Source organism: Tupaia chinensis, unplaced genomic scaffold, assembly GCF_000334495.1.
Source record: "Tupaia chinensis unplaced genomic scaffold, TupChi_1.0 Scaffold143620_1, whole genome shotgun sequence".
NCBI classification, from domain to species: Eukaryota; Metazoa; Chordata; class Mammalia; order Scandentia; family Tupaiidae; genus Tupaia; species Tupaia belangeri.
In genome coordinates, this window is record NW_006203468.1 from 63,648 (window position 1) to 70,939 (window position 7,292).

A 7,292-nucleotide genomic window follows, 5' to 3' on the forward strand; every position below is an offset into this window, starting at 1 on the left:
AGGCTCCATATCTTACAGTGGTGTTTTAGTGAGTACATAAATGTGGCTGGGTGCTATTCAACTTTTGGCTTCATGAGTCAAAAGCAGAATCCTTAAGAGGTCTCAAATAACTGACCTCTGCAGGACCTTGTGATTTTCGAATCCAAGACCATGATAGTTTCTGTCACTAAGTGCTGCACTTTTTTCTAGAATTATTCATTTATATTTTTGTAATCATTACTTTTATTTTTCAATTTACTACAGGCTATATATTTTCACCAGAGAGAAATACACACAAACACAAACATGCACGCATGCAAGCGTGCACACACATAAGGAGAGAGAGAGGAAAAATGAGAAAGCAAGCCACTAAGTCTGGGACTCGAACCATGGTCATCCATGCCAAAGCATAGTGCCTTAACCACCACTCCACCTGCTGAGCCTGATGAAGTGCTACACTGTAATTCACATGACCAGGTGTTCATATCAGATGCTCCCTTCTATCAGGGAATATTTGAGAACACAATAGTGATCTTGGCCCTTTCCACCCTTGACGCACCTGAGCTGATACAGAGACAGATTATACAGAGCAGGAGATGTCAGGGACCTTCCCATTAGAGATGGCTGTGATGGAGTCAGCGGGTGGCATAGTGGAGATGGCTTTGATGGAAGGCTGCTCAGAGATCTCAGTTCAATAGGACACACTCTAGGAAAAGGTTCAGTTTGGTATGTTCAAGCCTCATTTCTCCACTTTTCTTATTATGTCCACTAAAGTGTCACTGTTAGTCACGACAGAATCTCAAAGTTTTATGCCACCTTCTGGTGTTATCAAACTCTTTTTTTTTTTTTTTTTTGTTCCTTTGATTTTTAATTTGCCAGAGGGAACATGAACTCATCAGAAATATGGAAAGGGAAAAAGCACACCATGGGGAATGGTCACACTGCAAAACTTTCTCTTCCACCTGTTCAACCTTATAGACTATGAACACTCACTGACTCATCATGTCTCTTAAGACTCCAGGTATGGAACTCAAACTAAAAGATCAGCTTGGTGAGATACAGCTGACCAAGCCACCAGGCCTTGGTCTGGCCTTCATCTATCATTTAATTGCAAGTTGGGAGAGTGATAAGTGAGTCAGGAGTGGAGGGCCTATGTTCTGACAGCTGTGCCTTAAAGGGGTGAGGTAATTAAAGTCCCCACTCCACTGTGCTCCTCCTGCTTCTCCCACTCACACAGTGAGGAGTCATGCCTAGATTGGTGCTTCTACATTTTCATTCACTACATAGAAATCCTTCTAAAAAATATTCTTCAGAGTGCCAGTCTGCACAACAGGTAAATATGGCTGAGAATGAACATGTGGTTGGACAAAAGGGTTCAAAACATGTTGCTTAATTCTGTTTTTTCCTCACAAGAGCTCTTGATCCCTTTTTTCTTTATATCCAGAAGACACTGCACCTAAGGTTTGTGTGGCCTTCTTGTGGCAATCTAGAATCACCAGTCCAGGTGAAGCTGGAGTAGCTCTAATTTCTAATCTCTGATTATTCTCCTTTTTTCTATATAGGATTCCTCATATTTGGCTCTTTTCTTTTTCACATGGAAGCATTCTGTGGTTTGGTCCGTTTTCACAGGTTTATAGAGATTTAGAAGTGAGTTTGTTTGCATTTTACATGTGGATGAAATAGCTTAAAATATGGTAGTGATGATGTTACTGGTTTTCTGTCCTACTTGTAGCACATCTAGTGAACATATCAATTTGTTATATTCTCATATATGCATATATTTTTTATTTGATAGTAACTTTTTTCTTGCTGTAAGTCATACACACCAGAAAGAAATTGAAAGGTAGAAGTGAAAAATTACCCCTCAGAGGGATTGACCTGTTGAAACCCCTTCTCCTCTGTTTTTATTCTTGGAACTTTGTGTGTGTATGCATCATAATTTTTAACCTGTCCCACTGGGGACTCAAATCATGAGGTTGGCCATGTGGAATCCAGTGTCTAACCCACATGCCACTTGCTGGATCCATACAACCCACTTTTAGCAATAAAGTTCAGTGCTGAGTAGATTTTATATTTTCTTAGAGTTAGCAAAATTTACAGAACCAAAGACCTTCATTTCTACATGACACTAATACTCCAGTGAATATTAATGTGTATTTTATTTTTGAAAGAATTACTTATTTGCTATAATTATTATTTTAATTTGAGCAGAAAGACATAGAGAGGGAAAGTGAGAAAACAAGCTCCCAGGTCCAGGACTTAAGGTCAGTCATGTGCAAAACTAGTGCCCTAACAACCGCAAGACCTGCTGGTTATAATGTGTAGTACTTAAAAGATTATTTTATTGTGGAGGTTTGGTAAATGCTACATTTTTTTTTACTGGAATTCACAATATATTTATCATATTAAATTTTCTTTTCTTTTCTTTTTTTTTGGAGAGGTTTTTGTTATAGGGCTCATGCGCTTTCCAGAGAGAGACGCACACATGCACATGTGACCAGCGTGAGTTTTAAGCCACCGGGTCCAGGACGTGAACTGCAGTCGACTACATGGGAGTCCAGAGACATAGCCATTACGCTAACTACTGGTCCCTATCATGTTAAATTTTCTAAGAAATCCTGCAGTAGCATGTATTCCCCTTATTTTACTCAAATTTCTACATTTCAGCCACTTATTGTTTTATAATATATTTATAACATATAAAGGGTGCTCCATGTTACCCTTCAGCATAGTATAAGACGGATTTATTCAAGTTTCCTAAAATAAAATACAGTACTAACACTCTATAGTAATTGAATATTTATCTTTGCATGGATGCTCCCTATGAGACTCAAGTATTTCTGAGAAATGGCCACTCATTCCCCATCTCTGGAGGGGGGTTAAAAAATATTTCAGGAGAAAGAAGACATCTGACTTCTGAGCAGGATCATTTGTAGCATGAATGAAAAAGGAGAGAATTAAAAATTGGTGATACTGAGAAAGGCAAAATGGTTTGTTCTGATTTTTTTTTTTTTTGCACAGAGTGCATTCACTTGCCAGACACACACACACACACACACACACACACACACACAGAGGGGGGAAGTAAGGTAGCACTCCCTGGGAGGAAGGGTGGCCACATCACAATTCAGTCTCCTCTTTGGAATTTGGATATGTGACACACATGCCACCACATCACTTGCTGGCTCCTGGCAAGAAGACTTTTGTTCAAAAAATGTGCCTGTGCTACACCATGAAAAATAGAGACAAACACAAGACTGGGCATAGTCTCCAGTCTACTTGGATATAAGACAGGTCAGGCCCCTGAATTCTCCTACACAGAAGTCAACAAGAGCAAAGGCATCCATCACCTGGGGAGAAGATACATTGATGGAGTATTTGGAGAATCCCAGAAAGTATCTCCCAGGACAAAAACAATTTCCACTGACATTAAAAAAAATGCAGAAAGAGCAGAGTTAATACTTTATCTTGAAAAAGCTACTCATGAGTAATAGTTGGCCACTGCCTGGACAGCAGGTGGGCTAGTGGGTAAGGTGCTGGATTCCCACATGGCCGAATGAAATTTGAGTCCTAGACCTGGTGGTATGACTCTCACACTGGGTGCATGAAATCCATTTCCCAAATCCTGAGAGAATGGATGAGTAGGGATTGCAGCATAGAGATCCCCCCCCCCGGAAGTGATTTTTCACTTTATCTCTTTCTTCATCTCTGCTCAACTCATGTTCGCTGCATATAGCAAAACTCTAATTTTTTTTAAAGTTGGCCACTTCTTTATTTATGTCAAAAAGACATGTCTTACTTTTTTCTAAAAAATAATTATTTATTCTATTAATCCCATTCCATTTTATTATTTTTAAAATTTGATCAGAGAGAGACAGAGGGACAGAAAGGGAAAGTGAAAAACAAAACAAAAAAACCCTCCTGGTCTGGGACTCAAACTTTGGTCAGTCTTGTAGTTCAGTACCTCAACCACCACATCACCTGCTGGCCTCATGTCTCATGTTTTCCTGTGTACTATAATTAATTGATATCCTACAGCATAAATCAAATGATTGACTGATGCAATATTTTTGTTTGAAAGTCCTGTTGTAGGTCAGACTGGTTTATGATTAAATAAAAGTTACTGTTTTTAAAAGTTTTGATAGTAATTTCTCTTCAGTAAATGCTATCACTATTTGCCCTTGCTAAGATATAATTGGTAAATCATTAGTAACGCTCATCTTTCTATGAAAACTGTGAATGCCATCTTAAAACTTCATGGAAAATCAGCAGAGGACATAGGAGCTAAATCGCTGGACTCCCACATAGTTGATTATGGTTTAAGTCACTGATGTAGTGGCTTTGAAATCACATCAGACACATTTTCATATGTGCCTAAGATCCCAGGAAGAGAATGGAGGAGAAGTGATAGTGGCATGGCCATTCTCCCTGAAGAATGCTTCCTCATTTTCCTTCTCACTCTCTGTGTCTCTCTCTTTCTTCTCCAGAAAGTACATAAGCCCTAAAGCAAAAACATCTAATAAAAAGGTAAAAAAGAACCAAAATCTACTGGAGATTAGTTTTTTATTTAGGCTTACATGTAACTGGTTATATGAGTATATAAATATTGAAGAAATCCCTTCACTATTCAAAACCAAGCAGACTTACCTATGCTTTATTTTTTGTTCATTAACCCATTAAAGGTGAGCATCAAACATAAGGTACTGTCTACTGTATACTTTTGGTCTTAACTTTGCCAATCCAATTACAATTCTTATATCTGAAATACTGCCTTTTACTTATTGAAAGACTTTTTAGTGTGGTCTGAGTATACAATCAAATAAAGTATAGTTTACTATTAAACAACTTTTTACATACTTTTTAAATAATTTGTAAAATCAGATGCTTTTGAAAATCAGTGTTTTGAGATGTATTTTCAAGTTCAATTTTACCTTTGAATATTTTTAAAAGAATTATTTATTTAATTTTAATTATCATAATTTTCTTTTTATTTTAAAATTTGACCACAGAGAGGGAGAGAGAGAAAGCGAGCCATGGTCTGGGACCTGAATTATAGTTAGTCATGTGAAAGTCAAGTGCCTTAACTGACTTAACATGCCACATGCTGGCTCTTGAATTCTTCATTATCTAACTCAAACTAAGTTATATTTCATAATTATCTTCAGACAACTGTTTAAAATAACATAAAGATGAGAATTTCAGTATATGTGTTATTGGTAGTATTGCTTTTGCCAACTTATTAGAAGAATTAAACTAAATAAGATATGCTATCAGCATAGATTTGTAAAATATAAGACTTAAAAATAAGTAAAAGCCAAATGACAATTTCAAAAAAATGAGTGAAGAAAGGAGAAAGAAAGAAAAGGAAAAAAGAAATGAAAGAGAAACAAAATATTTCAAGAGCCATGTCCAGAACCAGCAGTTACCGTAATGGCTATGTATCTGGACTCCCACGTAGTCGACCGCGGTTCGCGTCCTGGACCTGGTGACTTAAAACTCACGCCGGGCACATGTGCATGCATGCCCAAGATCCTGAGAAGAGAATGGAGGAGAAGGGATTGCAGTGTGACCATCCCCCCTGGGGGGTGATTTCTCGCTTCCTGTCTCTATGTCTCTCTCTGTCTGTCTGGTGAGCGCATGCGCCCTATAGCGAAAATCTCTTCAAAAAAAAAAAAAAAGAGCCATGTCCAAACCCAAGAGACAAAGTTCACCCCAGAGATGTCCTCCAGGGCTTCTTTTTCTGCCTATGGATGCTGCAGCCTCCAGAAGGAGACTTAGGGACTTGTGAGATCCACCTAATGATGGAAAAACATGCAGGAATTCTATTCATGCCTCCCTGGCCTCCCAGGCCTTTGCTGATCTTCTGGTGGGGCACAGTCCTGCTCCTCCACAGTCACAGCTGGAGGAACAGTGGTCATGCTCAAGAGACTTGCAGGGAAGTTCCTAGGTAGTCTGATAGCAGGCACTGTTCCAGACTATTGACTCAAAATATAGTCAGGTTTTTTTTGTTTTTAATTTTTACTATAGGGCATGTGCACTTGTCATTGGAGAAAGCCAGAGAGAGAGAGAAAAAAAATGACGAAGCATCCATTAAAGGATATGGGCAAGCCACAATCCCTTCTTCATCTTTCTCTTTGTACTACTTTAGTATGCATGCACACATGTGCATTGCATTTTATTAAGCCATCCAGTCATGCAGTTGACCATGTGGGACCCAGCACCTGCTAGCTTAGCATTATTTTTAAAAATTGTTTTAAAATGGACACCAGATGGTGTCGTGTTAAGGCACTGGACTCCTGCATGACCAAGAATGGCTTGAATTTTGGACTCAGCAACTTATAAATTATATTGAGCATGTGTGTGTGTGTGTGTGTGTATGTAAATATGTGAGTGTGTGCCTAAAATTCTTAGAAAAAATGGGGAAGGGATTGTGGTAAGGCTGGGACCCTGGGGGGCAATTTATCACTTTTCCTTTCTCTGCTTATGTCTCTTTGGTGAGAAGATGTGCATTATGGCAAACTCTCCCCCCAAAAAACACAAGACATTTCAAAGTTTATTGTCTTCATGAGTAAAAGAGACAAAAAGAGGACTAATAAAACTCATAGAGAAACAGGCACTCTCCAAAGCATCTCAACACATTATTTACCCCCACCCTCATCCAGCCTCACAATGTGGGTATAAGTATACCCAGAACACTCAGGGCGGTCTTGAGAGGTAAATTCTAAACCTTACCATGTAAGTTAACCTTGCAGTGTGTCATGTTTTATCACTTCACATTTGTTATTTTTTGTCTCATAGAAAATTGTCATTCTGGCGGCTGCCGGGCCTGCGCGGCTGCCGGGCCTGCACAGCTGCCAGAGCTCTGCTTCGCGTTCTGCAGCCCGGGCCGCCTGGCCCCCCGCTGCCTGTCCGGCGCTGGGTGTGTCCCACACTTGGCGCCAACGCGGGCTGGCGGCACGGACCAGCCAAGGTCGCCGCCTTTCTTTTCTCTAGCCGGGTGGGCGAGCGGGAGGTGACGCTGGGTCCCGCACACATTCGCACGCTTGGGGCTGGCGTGTGGCCGCCGGGCCTGCATGTGGCTGCCAGGCCTGCGTGTGGCCACCGGGCCTGCACATGACCACCGGGCCTGCACCTGCGCGTGGCTGCCGGGCCTGCACGTGGCCGCCAGGTCTGCACCTACACGTAGCCACTGGGCCTGTGCGTGGCTGCTGGGCCTGCACCTATGCATGGCCACTGGGCCTATGCGTGGCCGCTGGGCCTGCGCGTGGCCTCCGGGCCTGCACATCGCCCCCGGGCCTGCGCGTGGCCACCGG